We start from the raw sequence: 18,959 nt of genomic DNA on the forward strand, positions 1-18,959 counted from the left end.
AGGGAGATGTTGGCCATATCACCCGCTTTTGACTCTTTCGAAGCGGTGGTGAAAAGGCCTTCCAGACAGAAACCCCAAACTCCAGCTCAGTTAAGCAGCCATTATTTCTGTGTGCAGGTTTTGATACTAATATTTTAAAAATTAATTCCACCTTTTTTACTTATGTCAAGGTGGCAATCATACATAATATGTTTAGCACAAAACAACCCTGTGAGGGGGGCTGATCCAAAGTCACCTACACCTGCTTTCTTGCCTTAAGGTGGCACTAGAACTCACTGTCTCCTGGGGATTGGCCCAAAGTCACCCAGTTTCATCATATCTAATGCTGGACTCCATTGCGAGGTTGATTTTACCCTCCGAATTCAAGGGGGCCTAACCCTAACCCTAAGTGGAGTTTTCCCCCTATGGGATTCCCCCATATATTTCACCTGGAAGCCATGACTGTGTTTACATTCGGACTCCACTTTTTCTTCACTTCGTTTCCTGTGAAGCTTGTAAGGATTGGTGGCAAAGTTACTATTTCCTTATTATTGTACTCTTATGTGCAAACAGTCACTAAACGGGGATTGTAGCCGAAGAGGAAAGATTTTGGTCCAGGGGGGGAAATGAATATCATTGAAAAAAGCTCTTTTTTATGTCTACACATTTTGATCTTTTTGAGCCCATCTATGGCCACCTTGTTCAGATTTGGGTTGGAAAGTGTTCTTAGCAAGAATAAACAGGTTTCTCCTGCAATTGATCCTAATTGAGAATTTATCCCTTCGGCTTTGTCCTCTTACAGATCCTGGTGAATAAAACGGTGTTCAGGACTTTTTTATTTCCAAGCCTAAGTAATCCTTGGGAGGCAGAGAATAGATGGGGCGGGGCCAGTCAGAGGTGATATTTACGGGTTCTCTGATCTACTCAAAATTTCCGCTACCGGTTCTGCTGAAAAACACCTCTGCAAGGGCAATTTTCCAACAGAGCGCTAGAAATGGGTTCCTGGATGGCCTTCTAGAGGCAATTCCACTCCTCTGCACTCGAGAATGTATTTATCCCTCCAGTATTCCAGAGATTAAGATTTCAACTCTTCAAGGCTATGTTAGCTGGGAATTATGGGACGTGCCTCTGGAAGACACCATGCTGGACCTTCTCTCCACTCCCACTGCCTACCTGCTTTCTTGATCCCCAGTTGGGATCAAAGCCAACTCACCTCGAAGCACTTTCCATGTCCCAAAGGGAAAGTGTCAGAGGAGATACGTTCATATTACCATATATGGTGGACATGTGCGGAAGCTAAAAGATACTGGACTAAAATTCACACATGGTTGGAAAAAATGACAGAAAAACATAAAGAGCCAGAAATATTTTTATTGGGGATTTTACTGGAAATATATAGTAGAGAACTGAAATATTTGATTGCAAATGTGTTAACAGTGGCTAGAATTGTATTGGAAATTAAAATTGGAAAAATGAGAAAACACCAACGCAGGAGGAAGTTATTCAGAAAATAATGGAACGTGCTGAAATGAGTAAATTGACATTTGAAATTTGAGAACAAGAAGATAAACAATTTCATATGGGATTTATTCTATCAATGGTTAGACAAAAAAATATGGAAATGAAATATGTTAGAGAATTTTACAATACAAGGATAATGGAATGATATAGAATATAATATAAAGATGTACTACTATTGGATGGATTTAGGCTGATGTAATCACAATATAAAATAATTTAAAATTTAGAATTTCTCACATAAAATGAAGTAATAATATAGTCAAATAAATGATTAACAATGATAACCATGTATGTATGTATGTATGTATATATATGTGTATGTATGTACCAGTATGTGTAATACAGAGCTCAGTCAAGCTATTTATCCTAACGTGTACACAGAGAAACCTCATCCGTTTTCTAAATTTTTCTAAATGTAACTTCAGCAGTAATATAGCATAGCTTTCAATATACTTCCTATTTCTAGCATACTACTTCTTTTTTGAGGTCTTTAAAACTCTCCTATTTGTGCCTTTTGCCTTCTCCCATAGTACATTTTGAGTTTTTAACTTTTTATTTAGAAGATTCAGGGGTCTCGTAACGCTTATAATCCTTTTCTTGAAGACCAAGGAAATATTGACCATAATTCTTTCTCCCTTTTCAGTTTATTGGACACCTAAAGACTTTGCAGCAGGAAGGCACTATAAATAACAACAGACCATAATTCCATAAATCTAGGCCAAGGACAACTTTGGCAACTTTAAGACACGTGGACATCAACTCCAAGAATTCTCCAGCAAGTAAAGGAACCTGGTTTTTAAGCATGGCGAGCTAAGGAATTCTGGGGGTTGAAGTGCACAAGTCAAAAAAGGACCAAGATTCACTGCTCCTGTTTAGACTCTGGCCTTCCAATTGTCAAAGATCTATTGTGCATCTGGCCTTTTCCAAGGAATCTTAGGCCTCTTCGCCAACTTCCCCCTTTTGAGATTTTAAAGCAAGGAACTATTCACCATAAGTCTTTCTCCATTTCCAGGGTGTTGAACATCAAAAGACTTTACAGTAGGAAAGCACTAGAAACAACTACAAACTATAATTCCACACGTCTAAGCCAGGACTCTCCAAACTTGGCAACCTTAAGACTTGTAGACTTCAACTCCCAGAATCCCCTAGCCAGAATGGTAAGAGGAATTCTGGGAATTGAAGTCCAGAAGTTGCCAGGTTTGGAGACCCATAAACTAGTCCCCGACCGATTTTTTTTAATTATTTTATTTGTTACATAAACAACACATACTCACAACAGTGGGGAAAAAAACAAAGCAAAAAAGAACAAGAAACAAAACAGAGAAGAAGAAAAAACATCACATATAGTATGTCATTTGGTTACAGGTATTTTAACATTTATCATTCTTATACATTTATTATTTCATTTAATAGGTAATATACGGTTTGGGTTGCTTTGTTTACCATCCCTTTATGTTGAGATGGTACTCCCGCTAACCCAGATATAATTTAGTATCATTTCTTATTCCCTTACCTTTACTAGTTTATCCTAACTATATTTCCCCCCACAGACACACTTTGTATATACACAACAATTAAAAAAAAACCACAACAAGTATATGTTATAAAAAAGTATATCAGCTGGTTACAACAAGTTTTTGTGCATCTCTTCCATTAATTCATATTAATTCAAATATCTTAACTCAAATGTTTACTATATTAACATCATTATACCTCCACTTTTAATTGACTACAGTTATTTAAACATCCTTCATCCTTAACTATACCAAAGATTTAATCCATAACCACATGCTGGCATTTCATTTACTTATTTATAAAATCCTCCATTAACATCAAATCCTCATATCCTGTTTTAGCTAAACATCCATAATATTTAATACCAAAAATTTCAACCTCTATATATATAATTTATTATCATTCTCCTTTCTTTATTTAGTTATATCCTATATCATAGCATTTTCCCCCTATTAGTTAAAATTTAACTCTATATAATTTCATTTTATTTTTTATAATAATTATTATTGTGATTAATAACCTTTATATATAGTCCAAATATATTTCTAACCTTCCCTTCTCATATCCAATTATTATTTATCATAGCAATTCAACATTATATACATTACTATCATTATCAGTTATTATTCAACTATACCTATTACAAATGAATTTAACTAGGTTTAACTAATTTTAAATTATACTCTTCCATCTATCAGCCTGTGTCTTTCTAGTAACAGAACAGCCTTAAATCTGTTGCCATTCGTGGGTCCAGTTCTCCAAACATCTTTATGAGCAAGTCCATATGAAGAAATCTTTGCACCTTTTTACTTATGGTGCCTCTCATATAATGCTGCCGCTCTCTTTTTATTTCCTTTATCAGCTTGTCTTTAATTCTCAGTGGTGGTATCAAATGTTTTGCAGATGGTATTTCATAAAGTATGAATTCTTTAATGCTTCTCACTCCTCCTGCGCCCTGTCTTTTGAAGGAAATCTTCTGTGTGGCTGCTCCCCCTTCAGACATTCCATCTTTTTCTCCCTCAGAAGTAAACCAGTTGCCCCGAATATCAGCAAATTGAGAATCTTTATCTCTGACATCCTTAGTTTGTATTTGAAAAAAAATCTGTTTTTTCCTCGTATTTTGTTGCTAAAAACACCAAATAATCCAATTTTCTCTCAATTCTATCTTGTGTGGCAGATAATTTCTGTAACGCTGAAAAAATCATTTGAATAGACACTTGAATAGACGCCATGTTTGTACGCAGTTAGTATTTTTTCTTGAGAGCTCTGAGGTATTTGCAAATAAACGCAGCTGGGAGCTGTGCAATCTATGCAACCTTATCAGATCTTAGACCAATACAACCAAGCAATAAAAGTGTCAAGTTGTAAACAACCAAATTAGTGAATTAGTTTACAGCCCGCTTGCAGAGGATCAGAGGAGATGTTGGAGTAATCTATCCTTTGTCTGTGTGAATAACATTTAAAACATTTAAAAGGTAGGATAGCCACCGTCCAAAAACCAATAAAAAGATCAAAATCGCCGCTAGATTCTTCTGTTCTTTAATTTAAATTAGCTTGAATTTTTAGGCGGACTGTTTATCTCTGAGTAATAAAATCATCTTACCAGCTAGAAACATTTTCGACTTTCTTTAAGGCTATCTGCAGTTTCAGTTAGCCTTATGGCTAATCCGGAAGTCACTGGCAAAGGAGGTTTTTTTCCCAGATCCCCCAGAGACTTTGCGAACATCTCTGGGACTACTGGATCTCCTCCTACCTTTCACTGTCTCTCCGGGACAGCTTGGGTCCAAAAAGGGACCGTCCAAATGCTTCGGAATAGAGGAGTTTCAGGAGTAGCCTGAAAGTCCGTCTTCTCACTGCTAAGCTCTGCCTTCTTTCGGCCCCAACCGATTTTGATGTTATGAAATTCCTTCCCTGTGTTTTCCAAAATGGGTTTCAGACTCATTTAACAACTGTCTTGTTTAGCAATGGAAATTTTGGGCTTTAATTGTGGTCATAAGTCAAGGGCTGCCTGTATATTCTAAAGCTGGTTCCCTAAATTGTCCAATTTACTGACAAAAAAACAGCCTATATCTGAACTGTATAAACGTAACCTTTTAACTACTGTGTAAGTTTGGGTATTAATTTTAAAAAAAAACATAATATCATATGTCAGACAAGAAATCAGTGAAACACAACCAATGTTAGGTGGTGCAGACCCAGCGCCATCCCTCCACTTATTACTTATGACAAAACTCTCAAGCCTTGTATTGGTTCAATAGTTCATTCTCTCCCGTCACTTTGTCCCAGCAAAGTGCTTACCGAAGATCCCATTTCTCTTTGTTCTGGCGTGACTTTCTCCACAAGGGTGTAGTTGTAGATCCACTGTTGATTCCTTCCAACATTAGGGAAATATGGATGGTTGTCAACACCAGTTCTGCACCTCACCACTTAGGTTGCAATGTTTCCTCCTGAAATATTTCACCATCTTCCCTATACAATGTCTAAGCCAGCTTTCTGCACCCTAAGGTTGTCTGAATGTCTTATCCCAAAGGTGCTTTTTTAGGTGAACGGGTGCGGGACGTGTGAGGCACATACCCCTGCCCTACCCTAGCTTGATTTTTAGGCCTTACATCATCTTTTCATGCTGTGGGTCTTCTTATGGTAATTAAAGACATTCCCGGTTCTGAAATTCTTTCCACACTCTACACACTGATATGGCTTCTCCCGTGTGGATTCTTTATGCAGCATAAGATTTCTCCCGTCTTTGAAATTCTTTCCACAGTCGATGCATTTAAATGGCTTCTCTCCTGTGTGGATCCTATTGTGGGAGGTAAGCTGTGCACTCTCACTAAAATATTTTCCATACTCCAGGCATTTATAGGATTTCTTCCCTGAGTGAATTATTGTGTCTAAAGCTTTTTCTGCAGTCGTGACATGTATATGGTTTCTCTCCAGTGTGGATCCTCTTGTGGCTATAAAGGTAACCACTTCTTCTGAAACTCATGCTGCATTCTGTGCACTTAGGGTTTCTCCCCTGTGTGAATCCTTTTATGGATCGTCAGTTCTCCAGAATCACTGAAGCATTTTCCACACTGCTGGCACTGATATGGTTTCTCCTCAGTGTGGGTTCTGCTGTGTAGGATGCAGCTATTTTTTGCATTGAAGCTCTTTCCACAAATGCAGCATTCATATGGTTTCTCCCTGGTGTGGAGCCTTTTGTGGGAAGTGAGGGACCTCAAACTGGTGAAGCATTTGTCACATTCGGTGCACTCATAAGGCTTTTCACCCGTGTGGATCCTTTTATGGATATTAAGGTGACTTGTTTGACTGAAGCGCTTCCCACACTTGGTGCATTGATACGGTTTCTCTCCACTGTGGATATTTCTATGGGAAGTTAAGTGGCTGGATTTCCTGAAGTTCTTTCCACACTCCAGGCATTTGTACGGTTTCTCCCCTGTGTGGGTCCGTTTGTGGGTATTAAAGCTGCTAGAATTGGCAAAGCACCTTCCACACTGCAGGCATTGAAAGGGCTTCTGCCCTGTGTGGATTCTGTGATGGACAGTAAGATGACCAGATAAACGGAAGCTCTTTCCACACTCCATGCATTGAAATGGTTTTTCCCCCGTGTGGATCCTCTCATGTCACTTAAGATGAACTTTTTGACTGAAACTTTTTCTACAGTGCAGGCATTTATAACATTTCTCCCCTTTATGCATCCTATTATGTAAGGCTGGAGTGTCACGTCTGTTGAAGCTTTTTCCACACTCCAAACATTCGTAGGGTTTCTCCCCTGTGTGAATCTTCTTATGGTGAGTAAGGGCACTGGAGGTCCTGAAGCATTTCCCACATTCTGTGCATTTATATGGCTTCTCTCCAGCATGGATCCTCTTATGTAAATTGAAGTTGCCTTTTTGTGCAAAACTCTTTCCGCACACTGTGCAATGATATGGCTTTTCCCCTGTATGGATCCTATTATGGTAAGTGAGGTCACTTGCAGAGCGGAAGCTCTTCCCACATTCCAGGCATTTACATGATTATTCCCAGTGAGGCTTTTTTTCTGGGAATTTGGTTCATTGCTCCAAGTAAACATCATTCTACCCTCCCTGCGTTTGTGCAACTTCTCCTCTCTGTGGATGCTTTGGTGGGAAGTAAGGGAGGCTCTGCTTTCGAAGGACTTTCCCCTATTAATCCATTGATGCTGCTTCGTCTCTTCGTGGACCCTCTTATGTGAACTCAGATGATTTTTCTGCCTGAAGGTCCTTCCACAATCCAGACATTTGTGTGATTCCTCTGCTTTGTGAGTCTTTTTATGCAATGTAAGAGAGCGGCTTGTACCGAAAGTTTCTGCACACTCCGTACATTTGTACATTTCTCTTCCTTCTTGTATTCTTTCATGTAAAGGAGGAGGAAGGCTTCTTCTGGAGTGCTGCCTGCTTTCATCTTGTTTCTCTCCAGAAAGGCTTTCACAACAGTCACATAATTCCGATCCATCTCGAAGTGTTTTCCCACACCTTGGACACACTTTTTTCTTGGCAATCCTCTGTGTCCAATAAGACATTGTTATCTGCATATGGGAAACGAGTGTAATTCTCCAGCTCAACCGTTAACAGGTTTTCCTCACAACTTTGCTTTCCATCCATCTTTTCTGCAACTTCTTTTTTCTCTTTTGGGAAAGCTACTACTGCCTCTTGGCCAGAATCCGCCATCTCCCATCCATCACCTGCTTGCAACAGAAACAAGAAAAAAGGTTAAGACAAACTTAGGTGTAAAGGGGATCAAGCACCATTGCTCTATTTGAATATTTATCAATATTCTTCCAAACTCCCATTTGCCCAAAACATTGCCCTATGCTTGTTATTAAGTTGATATAAGAGTTGACCTTTGGCTACTACTGTAAATATAAATATCTTAAGAGAATCCGTTACCTAAGGAGGCCATGTTCCTCTTGTTTTCCAGCATGACCTCTTGGTATAAGGCTTTTTGCTTAGAATCCAGCAAGGCCCACTCTTCCACGGAGAAAAACACAGCTACATCCTCAAGTGCTACCAATTCCTGACACAGGGAGAAGGAAAAAATACCATGTATTCCATGAATATTCCTAACAATGAACACTTCAATGAATTACATGCGAGTGGTTCCCATCTTCAAAAAGGAAAAAAAAATAGATCCAGGAAACTACAGACCTATCAGCCTGACATCAATACAAGGAAAGATTTTGGAAAAGATAATCATGCAACGAATTAGTGAACGCCTAGAAGTAAATAAAGTAATAGCCAAAAGCCAACATGGGTTTGTCAAAAACAGATCATACCAGACTAATCTTATTGCATTCTTTGACAAAGTGACAAAATTAGTGGACCAGAGGAATGCCATCGATTAATTTACTTGGACTTCAGCAAGGCATTTGATAAAGTAGACCATAACCTACTACTAGACAAAGTAGAAAAATGTGGGTTAGACAGCATCACCACCAGATGGATTCATAACTGGCTGACCAACAACACTCAACGTGTAGTCCTCAATGGAAATGCATGTATGTGGAGGGAGGTATGCAGTGGAGTACCCCAAGGCCCAGTACTCTTCAACATCTTCATTAATGATCTGGATGAGGAGATAAATGGGGAACTCATCAAATTTGCAGATGACACCAAGCTGGCAGGAATAGCCAACACTCCAGAAGATAGGCTTAAGATACAGAAGGATTTTGACAAACTTGAACATTGGACACTATGTAATAAAATGACATTCAATGGTGAAAAAAGTAAGGTTCTACATTTAGGCAAGAAAAGCAAAAGGCACAGGTACAGTATATGTGGTACCTTGCTCAATAGTAACTGTGAGAGGGATCTTGGAATCCTAGCGGACTACCATTTAAATACGAGCCAGCAATATGCAGCAGCTGCCAAAAAGCCAACACAGTTCTAGGCTGCATAAACAGAGGGATAGAATCAAGATCACGTGAAGTGTTAATACCACTTTATAAGGCCTTGGTAAGGCCACACTTGGAATACTGCATTCAGTTTTGGTCACCACGATGTAGAAAAGATGTGGAGACTCTAGAAAGAGTGCAGAGAAGAGCAACAAAGATGATTAGGGGACTGGAGACTAAAACATGAAGAATGTTCGCAGGAACTGGGTATGTCTAGTTTAATAGAAAGAAGAACTAGGGGAGACATAATAGCTGTGTTCCAATATCTCAGGGGTTGCCACAAAGACGAGGGAGTCAAACTTTTCCAAGGCACCTGAGGGTAGAACAAGAAGCAATAGGTGGAAACTAATCAAGGAGAGAAGCAACTTAGAACTGAGAATAAATTTCCTGACAGTTAGAACAATTAATCAGTGGAACATCTTGCCTCCAGAAGTTGTGAACACTGGAAGAGAATGTTGGATAACCATTTGTCTGAAGTGGTGTATGCTTTCCTGCCTAGGCAGGGTGTTGGACTAAAAGACCGCCAAGAGACCAAGGTCCCTTCCAACTCTGCTATTGTATTATTAATCATGGAAAAAGGAAACTTGGAATTAAGGAGAAACTTCCTGACTGGGAAAACAATTAACTAATGGAACAGTTTGCCTTCAGAAGTTGTGGGCAGGAGGTTTTTACAAAGAGACTGGACACCCACTTCTCTGAAACGGTATAGGGTCTCCTGATTGAAACAGGCGGATGGACTATCATGCCTTAATCTCACCATTCTGGAGCGGAAGAGGGAAGAACTTTGTTATGTAGAATAGACTAGCTGGGGCATTTTAATGGCCCATTGACACAAGTGGGAGCTACAATCTCCACCTCAACGTTTTCAGTTTTCTCATCTCCCTTTAGAGCAGTGGTTCCCAAAGTGGGCAGAACCGCCCCTGAGGGGCGGTGAGATGACTTAGGGGGGGTGCTAAGAGGCAAGGGGGCAGCAGGGGGGCTCTAAGATGCAAGGGGGTGGCAGGGGGGCCTAAGAGGCAAAGGAGGTGGCAGCAGAGTGCTGGAGATGGCCCCCTCGCAGGGCGCAATTCTGCCTAGGGCTCTGTTGGCCGCCAGTCATCTGAGCACTTCCAGCAGGGGTGAAATTCAGTCTAACATCCCAAAGACTGGAAGGATTTTTTGCTCGCTCGCTTGCTCAGGAGGCATACGAGCATGTCAGGCTGGGGGGGGGGGCAAAGGGGAGCAGAGGAAAAAAAGAGCCTTTTGCCTGCATTTCTCCTCTGATACGATGCTGTGTGTGCTGTGCATGGAGAAGAGATGCGGGACTGAACGGGGCTGTCCTTGGGCCTGCATTGCAGGGATTGGGAATTGGTGCTGCATTAGGCAGCAGAGTCCGATGTCACTGCACAAGAGCGCTCGCCTGCCTCTCTCGGGCTTTTATAAATGGCTTTACTTCTGACTCCCTTTCTGACACAGGGAGAGGAAAAAAAACACAACATATTCCATCAATATTCCTAACAATGAACACTTCAATGAACTACTTGAAACTCCTCTTCTTGATGACCATATTCAACCTGCAGAGTTTCCAAGCAGGGCAAATTTGCATCATTTCTGGAGAACCTTTCCAAAAACATAAAGTGCAAAGAGCCTCTCTGGCTAGAGATACATCTCTAGGTAATGCATTATTGGTTTGGCCAATTCCACAGGAGCAGCAACCCCATATTCCTTTGCTTTCTGCTGATGAGCTAGAGCTTGAATGTGTTGGGCCAATCCAACTTTGAGTTAATTTTACTCAATGCAACGAGCCAAAGAATCGTGCCAAGTCAAGGAAAGTGGGGTTCAACATTTCATTTCTGTATAAAAGTAAACCTTGGGTTTTACTTTTGACTTTGGAGTTTCATGTGAAGTATTAGTAGTGCTTTATAAAGCCTTATTAAGGCCACACCTGGAGTACTGCATGCAGTTTTGGTCACCATGTTACCAAAAAAAAGGAGATTTTGGAAAAAGTGCAGAGATGAGAAACTAAGATAATTAAAAACCTGGAGAGTAAAACATGAAGAACGGTTGCAGGAATTGGGTATGGCCAGTCTAGAGAAAAGAAGGACTAGGGGTGACATGATAGCCGAGTTTCAGTGTTGAAGGTTGCAACAATAGAGGAGGTTAACCTGGAAGGCACCGGAAGAAGAAACAATGAATAGAAGCTGATCAAGGAGAGAAGCAAGCTGGAATTAAGGAGAGACTTCCTGACAGTGAGAACAACTAACCAGTAGCTGACACATAATGTTTCATGATGGTTTTTCACTTCATGGAGCAGGAGTGGGCGTGGACTACAGGCCGCCAGTTTGACACCCTTGAACTAATGGAATGGGTAGCCTTCAGAAGTTGTGGAGTTTTCTCCATCACTGGAGTTTTTAAAGAAAAGACTGGATAGCCAATTGCCTGAAATAGTACAGGATCTCCTGCTTGAACAGGGTGTTGGACTAGAGGACCTCCAAGGTCCCTTCTAGTTCTATTCTGATTGGTTTGATTGATTGAGGGGTGGGGGAGTGGCTGCCATCATCCGAAGGTCATTAGTTCCTCGTAGGATCCCTGCTCCGGAGCTTGTCGGGTGTGAGTCCCTGTTGGTGAAGTTGGACCTTGGGGGTCAAGTGGGCTTGTTGTTAACGTACCTACCTCCCAACAGCATTACAACAGCCCTCCCTGTGCTCCTCGAATCAATAACCGAGCTGGCGATTGAGTTCCCCAGGCTTATAGTGCTGGGGGATTTCAATCTGCCTTTGCTTGGCGAATGTTCTGATAGGGTGCAGGAGTTCATGGCTTCCATGACAGCCATGGACTTGACTCAAGTAATTCAGGGTCCGACTCATACAGCTTGGGGAGATACCTGACACTCTCGTCCACAGTCCGGCAGAGTCCTTGGTCGCTGCTTGGAATTCGGCGGCGGCGGAGGCTCTAGACCGGATTGTGCTTTTATGGCCTTGCCGTGGCAGCGGATCTAGGAGGGCTCCTTGGTTCACCGAGGAACTCTGGGGGATGAAGCACCAAAAGAGACGCCTAGAGCGACGGTGGAGGGCCAGTAACTCTGAATCCGACCGAACACAATTAAGAGCCTTCATTGGGACTTATCTATACAGGTGGCAAAATGTGCGCATTTTTCCGCTCTTATTGCATCCGCAGAATCGCGCCCAGCCATCCTGTTTAGAATAGCCCACTCCCTCTTGAAAGGGAGGGACGTGGATGACCCTTTATAGGGCAGAGCTGAGGAATTTGTTCAGTTTCTGTCGAATAAAATCGCTCGGATTCGGATGGACTTGGACTCCACTTGGACAGTACCAACCAAGGTACTGGGGGAAGGTCTTGAGCGGATTTTATAGAGCGAGTTTCAACCTGTCACTACTGAGGAAGTGGACAAGGCCATGGGAGCGGTGAGTGCCTCCACCTGTATACTGGACCCGTGCCCCTTCTGGCTGGTCTCAACCAGCAGGGAGGTGACACGTGGCTGGCTCCAGAGGATAGTTAACACCTCTCTTCGGGAGGGATCCTTCCCGCACCCTCTAAAGGATGCGGTGGTGAGACCCCTCCTTAAGAAACCTTCCCTGGACCCAGCCATTTTGAACAACTACCGTCCAGTCTCCAACCTCCCTTTCGTAGGGAAGGTTGTGGAGAAGGTGGTAGCCTCTCAACTCCGATGGACCTTGGATGAAGCAGATTATCTGGATCCCTTTCAGTCGGGTTTCAGGTCTGGTTACAGCACGGAAACTGCTTTGGTCGCGCTGATCGATGATCTCTGGTGAGCCAGGGATAGGGGTCACCCCTCTATCCTTGTGCTTCTTGACCTCTCAGCGGCCTTCGATACCATCGACCATGGTATCCTTCTGCGACGGTTACGGGAGGTGGGAGTGGGAGGCACCGTTCTGCGGTGGTTATCCTTCTACCTCTCGGACAGGTCGCAGTCGGTGTTGGTTGGAGGACAGAGATCGACCCCTAGGCCCCTCAAATATGGGGTGCCGCAGGGTTTGGTCCTGTCCCCCCTCCTGTTTAACATCTACATGAAGCCGCTGGGTGAGATCATACGCCGGCACGGGATTAAATACCATCAATATGTGGACGATACGCAGCTGTATCTGACCGCCCCGTGTCAACTCAGCGAAGCAGTTGAAGTGATGTTCCAGTGCCTGGAGTCTGTCAGGGTCTGGATGGGAGCGCATAGGCTTGCACTCAATCCCGACAAGACCGAATGGCTATTGATGCTCCCTCCCAAGGATAATCCTGTCGTTCCATCTCTTAGCCTGGGGGGTGAAATTATACACCCCTCAGAGGGTTTGCAATTTGGGTGTCCTCCTGGATCCACAGCTAACGTTAGAACATCATCTGTCGGCTGTGACCAGGGGGGCCTTTGCCCAGGTTCGCCTGGTGCACCAGTTGTGACCCTATCTGGACCAGGAGGCTCTTCGGATGGTCACTCATGCCCTCGTCACCTCAAGACTGGATTACAGTAATGCGCTCTACATGGGGCTGCCCTTGAAGAGTGTTCGAAGACTGCAGTTGGTCCAGAATGCAGCCGCGCGAGCGATAGTGGGGGTGCCTAGGTACACCCACGTTACACCTATCCTCCGCAAGCTGCACTGGCTCCCCATTGGTCTCCGGACACGCTTCAAGGTGCTAGTCGTTACTTTTAAAGCCCTACATGTTTTAGGACCTGGCTACCTGAGAGACCGCCTCCTGCCATTTACCTCCCAGAGACCAATAAGATCACACAGATTAGGCCTCCTCCGGATTCCATCTGCTGGTCAATGTTGGCTGGCGACTCCCCAGGGGAGGGCCTTCTCTGTAGCTGCTCCGGCCCTATGGAACGATATCCACGTGGAGATCCGGACCCTTACTACCCTTCCGGCCTTTGGCAAAGCGATTAAGACCTGGCTGTTCTGGCAGGCCTGGGGCTGTTGATTTTATCCAGCCCCACTCTAAGCTGTATGTATGTTATGCAATTTTAATGTTTGTTCTTTTTAATTTTTATATTCTCCCCCCCCCCAATTTTTATCTGTAAGCCGCCCAGAGTCTCTAGGGAGTGGGCAGCATACAAGTCCTAATAAACTGTAAACCTGATTGATTAATTGGCTCAAAATCCACATTGAGCACACCTTCAGCAAGCTCTTTTATCCCATAAAGCCACAGTACAGTGCAAAAGTCTTAGGTCACCTCCCCCTTGTTGTTTTAGCAAAGCTTTCATAACCATTCCATAATTTTCAATCTTGAATACCACGTCTTGAATATCTAATGTTTGTTTGTTGCTTTCCCTTTGAGAGTGCCACTGATACAAAAGTAAGATTTTATGTCTGTCAATTTCTGTGTCCTTTGGCGTTTTGACTGGAATGATATGGAACGTTGGTCTTATTGGGAAGCTGCCAATGAATTACATTCATACAACATGTCTCTGTACAAGATGTCAAGCTCAAGCATAGGAGACAAGGAAGACGCCCCCCTGAGCCACAACACAGAGTTGATAATTATTTCACAATGGCAGCTAAACAATCCTTGTGATTCCCCGGCTTAAAACACATCACCATGAGACGACCTCAGGGAAGCAGTCCTCCGAAGGACTTAGGAGTAGTTTTGTAACTGTTTGAAGCCACAACGGCACTGAAAAAAGTTCCTTGTGGCTGTTTTTCACACTTACGACCGTTGCAGCATTCATTACGAGACCAAAATTCAACCGTTTGGCCACTGAATCATATTTATGACGGTTGCAGTGTCCCCCCCCCCTCCTACTAGCTCCCGCGGCCAAATGGCTCCTCAAAAGCACGACGGAGGAGGAAGGGAGAGGGGTAACACGGGGGCCAGCTCAGGTGCTCTGCATGGAGGCTAAGTCAAGGACTGGCTGTATTGCAGAGGAGCTGGGAGCCACCCAAGGATTTCACGGTGCTACGAGGAGGAGAGCGAGCCTCTGAGCAGCTGCGGGGAGCCTGCCTGGCCAGGAGCGACCTTCGGCTGGACGGAGGGGCGAGGGCTGCCTGGAGAAACAGCGAGGGCCCTTTTGAGCTAGTGAGCAGGAACGTGTGTGGAGGCTCCACGCAGAGCACCTGAGCTGGCCCCCGTGTTATCCCTCCCCCTTCCTCCTCCGCCGTGCTTTTGAGGAGCCATTTGGCCGCGGGAGCTAGTAGGAAGGCGGCGGAGGGGGGGAGCAGGGAAAAAGGCCTCATGGCTTCTGAAAAACCGCGGAGGTGGAGGCGGCGGCAGGGGTAACCCAGAGCCCAGCTGAGGTGCTCCGAGCGGAGGGGGAGGCACCGCCGCCGCTGCCATGGGCGGGGGTGCCTGCGGGAGCTTTGGAGGCTTCACCTCGGCTGCAGCACTGGGCAACAAATATTTGGTGCTGTTGGAGGAGGAGGAGGAGGAGGAGGAGGAGGAGGAGGAGGAGGAGGAGGAGGAGGCGGCAGCAGCTATTCTAGTGGCGGCGGGGGCTCGTTGGCATCTTCAGCGGCAGCCCTGCCCCCTGTGAAAAAACCCGAAGATAGAGCAGATCCACGCAGATGACGTTGCTGCAACATGCCTGGAGGAGGAATTCTGGGAGTTGAAGTCCACAAGGCTTAAAGCTGTCAGGTTTGAAGACCCCAGTGGGTTTTTTTCCTAAAGGGTGTGCAAAGGTCTTGTAACTTGACAGCTTTAAGACTTGCATGCTTCAATGCCAGAGTTCCTGAGCCAAAATGACTGGAGGAGGAATTCTGGGAGTTGAAGTCCACAAGGCTTAAAGCTGTCAGGTTTGAAGACCCCTGGGGGTTTTTTTCCTAAAGGGTTAGGGGTGCAAGGATCTTGTAACTTGACAGCTTTAAGACTTGCATGCTTCAATGCCAGAGTTTCTGAGCCAACATTTTGGTTGCTAAGCAGGACCGTTGTTAAGTGATACTGATATTATATAACACTTTTAATTAAGCGGGTACCTTGAATAAACATAATTTTGAGTTTCAAATAATACTGATTTCATTGTTGTCTTAGGTGACATCTGTGAAAAAAATTCAGGTGCTCAGGCATGAAAATATGCCTCTCAAACACTATACTTTTCTGCTCACAATAAAAAAAATTAGAGGGAACATTGATGAGGACCCGGATTGTTGGGGGCAATATGCTGACTGTAAACCGCTTAGAGAGGGCTGAAAGCCATATGAAACGGTATATAAGTCTAATAGCTATTGCTATTGCTATTTCCCAGCTGGAGCAAAAGAATTTAGGAAGCAAAGTTTTTTTTTTTCCTTTCAGGAAGGCAAGACCAACAGTGAGGTGGACCAGAGTTCCTGGGTGAGCTGACACCTATATACAATAAGTGTACATTTTTATTCCATTTTCCTCTTTGAAGTCCTTTTACTTTCTTTCTACTGTTGGAAGAAATGTCCTTCTGGGTTCAGCTCCAAGTGGGGAAAAAGACACTGGAAACATGGAGGCTGCTTAGAAAGATGGTTTAATGGTGGACAGGGTCACATGGTTTGAGATCCTGAACACAAAAGGAGGATCACCTGCTTCAAGATGTTGGTTGAAGAAGAAAAGAGAAAGAAGGGCAGAAAGCTCCTGGCTTTATACTCTCTGTTCGGCCCCACCTCTCTGTTTCCTGTTCCTGTGTAAGAAATGTATTCTGATTGGTTGTCAGGCTTCCATGGGGCCATGCAGGGGCAACTTTGTAAGCTGTGTTTTGAGTCCAAAGTTTGACTGAGTTTCAGATGCCATGTGGTGAGTTTCTGTGGAAGGCTAATCCTACCTTTATTATGTAAAGTAGACTAGCTCAGGCTGTCAGGGCTCATTGACAAAGGGAAGCTCCAGGAAGCTACTCTGTCTTTAAAAACAGGTTTCTCCCCTTTTACATCCACGCAAATATAATATTCTGCATTCTTAATATTTCCCAGGATATTTCAGTTTTCTAGCAGAGGGCCGGTTTTAACTTCCTACAATACTTTTGTCCTATTGCCTTTTGTGTGTGCCCTTGCTCATGGTTCTAATCCTGTGTTGCTCTTATTCCTCTGCCCTAAAGTAATCTCCGTGGGGCAGGGATGAGCCCTAGTGTCTTTTGGTGTTAATCATGTGTCCAATGTATTTCCCTCTTAACTGTTTTATGATGAAATCTTGAGCTAATCGGTTCTCTGTTACCACTCTGACCTTTCTTTATTTCAAAGGTAACTTCTTCCTGCACCTCCCAGATCTTTTGTATTATTTGTACTCTGCAGCTGTTTCTAATTGTCTAGATACCCTTGTAATTATCCTCAGTAGGTTCTTTTAAAATGCGTTCAGAGTTTCTATTTCTCTGACTTGGGTATTTTGAGTCAACGTTTGTATTCTTATTCTAGTGATTTCTAGTCTGGTTCTTGTGACAATACTGTTTTTGAGGTTTCTGGCCTGGTCTTCCTAGTACAACACTGTCTCGGTGAAGTTCCCTTCCTACAGAGGAAAGTTAAAAATAAGTCTAGATGTTTTGGAAAAAGAACCAATAAGGAAGAAAAAAGGGGTTTTGTAACCCTCAACTAAGTTTTAGTTTTCTGTGTGTGTTTATTTTTTATTTCCTCTTTTACCACTTCAGGTGTTGAGGGAGAGACGACATTCTGGTTTTGCACTTCTCAACAGCCTCAACAGTTGTTATTTGATGCTGTTATAGTATCTCTTTGAAGTTCTTTCTCCACCTTCATCTGGATCTGCTTCACGTTTAACAGAGTTACAAGGGACCTTGTGGTCATCTAGTCCAACCCCTGCCCAAGCAGGAGACCCATTTCTGACACATGGCAGTCCAGTCTCTTCTTGAAAGCTTCCAGTGATGAAGCTCCCACAACTTCCAAAGGCAACTTCTATTCCATGGGTTGATTGTTCTCCCTGTCAAAAAAGTTCTCCTTGTTTCTAGGTTGAATCTCTCCTTGTTCAGTTTTCATCCATTGTTCCTTGTCTGACCTTCGGGTACATTGGAAAACAGCTTGACCCCCTTCCTCTCTGTGGCAGCCCCTCAAATATTGGAAGACTGCTATGATGTCTCCCCTGGTCCTTCTCTTCACTAGACTAGCCATGCCCAGTTCCTGCAACCATTCTTCATATGTTTTAATCCCCAGTCCCCTAATCATCCTGGTTGCTCTCCTCTGCACTCTTTTTAGAGTCTCAACATCTTTTTTTATAATGTTAATAATATTAAAACCTGCTTTAACACCTTGTATCATAGGTTATAATCAAGAAATGGCTGTATTTATGAATGTTTTGGGGATTGCAGACCCAGCACACAAATCAGCATTGATTAACATATGAAAAGTCAGTGGTGGACTTGTGTGTGATGGACTTCTGTCTCCCGAGTATGTAGAAATTACACTTTGCATGTTGAAAATTTGGTATTTGGTATTTGTTTATTTGTATGCCGCCCTTTTCCCTGGGGGGACTCAGGGCAGCTCACAATCCAATGTGTTTTGGAAGCAGGATAGCTGGCAATATAGTGGTTGGTGGTGGGCTAAGATCCTGGGGAAAACATAGGTTGGTCACATATACAAAAATAGTTAATGTTGTGACGTTTAGGCTGAAGGAATGAGCAACTGCCCTGTTGCTTATGACCAGGTGTCAGAATCCTGAAAGTCATGTGCCTTTGTGGACTTAAAAGTATATAAGGCAAGAGTGAAGAATGGGAGGTGTTCCATCAGTCTCAAGCCATCCCCTTGACTGATTGACCCTCATTGCAATGTGATTCATGTAAGAGCTTTATGTTTATTATGCTCTAAATTCTAATAAACATCAGAGTCCTAGAGTGAGACTTTTTGTGGTGTGCTGTCTGTCCAATTGTTATTAAGTACAGCTCTGCTCATAACCAGGTTTTTCCCTTGTCACATCTGACAAGCGAAGCCAATAGAGAAGACAGATTCACTGAACCACCATGTTACTAACGCAACAACTGCCGAGGTTGACTTACAACTGGGGCAAGAAACGTCATAAAAGGGGGCAAAACTCACTCAGCAACTGTCTCGCTTAGCCACAGAAATTTTGGGCTCAAGTGCGGTGGGAAATCAAGGAATACCTGTATTCAGATTTGGACAAAGGCTGGGAAAGAGCCTGT

At 43.5% G+C, this 18,959-nt stretch overlaps 1 pseudogene; it reads right to left on the minus strand.

Annotated features, from left to right (window-relative positions):
- Window positions 1-5,625: 5,625 nt before the first annotated feature.
- LOC148047130 (uncharacterized) lies at window positions 5,626-7,363 on the minus strand (annotated as a pseudogene).
- Between the last annotated feature and the right edge of the window lie 11,596 nt (window positions 7,364-18,959).

This window comes from Thamnophis sirtalis, unplaced genomic scaffold (assembly GCF_051295495.1).
Source record: "Thamnophis sirtalis isolate CommonGarterSnake01/CBP01778 unplaced genomic scaffold, rThaSir2_p1.2 scaffold_3, whole genome shotgun sequence".
Classification (NCBI taxonomy): domain Eukaryota; kingdom Metazoa; phylum Chordata; class Lepidosauria; order Squamata; family Natricidae; genus Thamnophis; species Thamnophis sirtalis.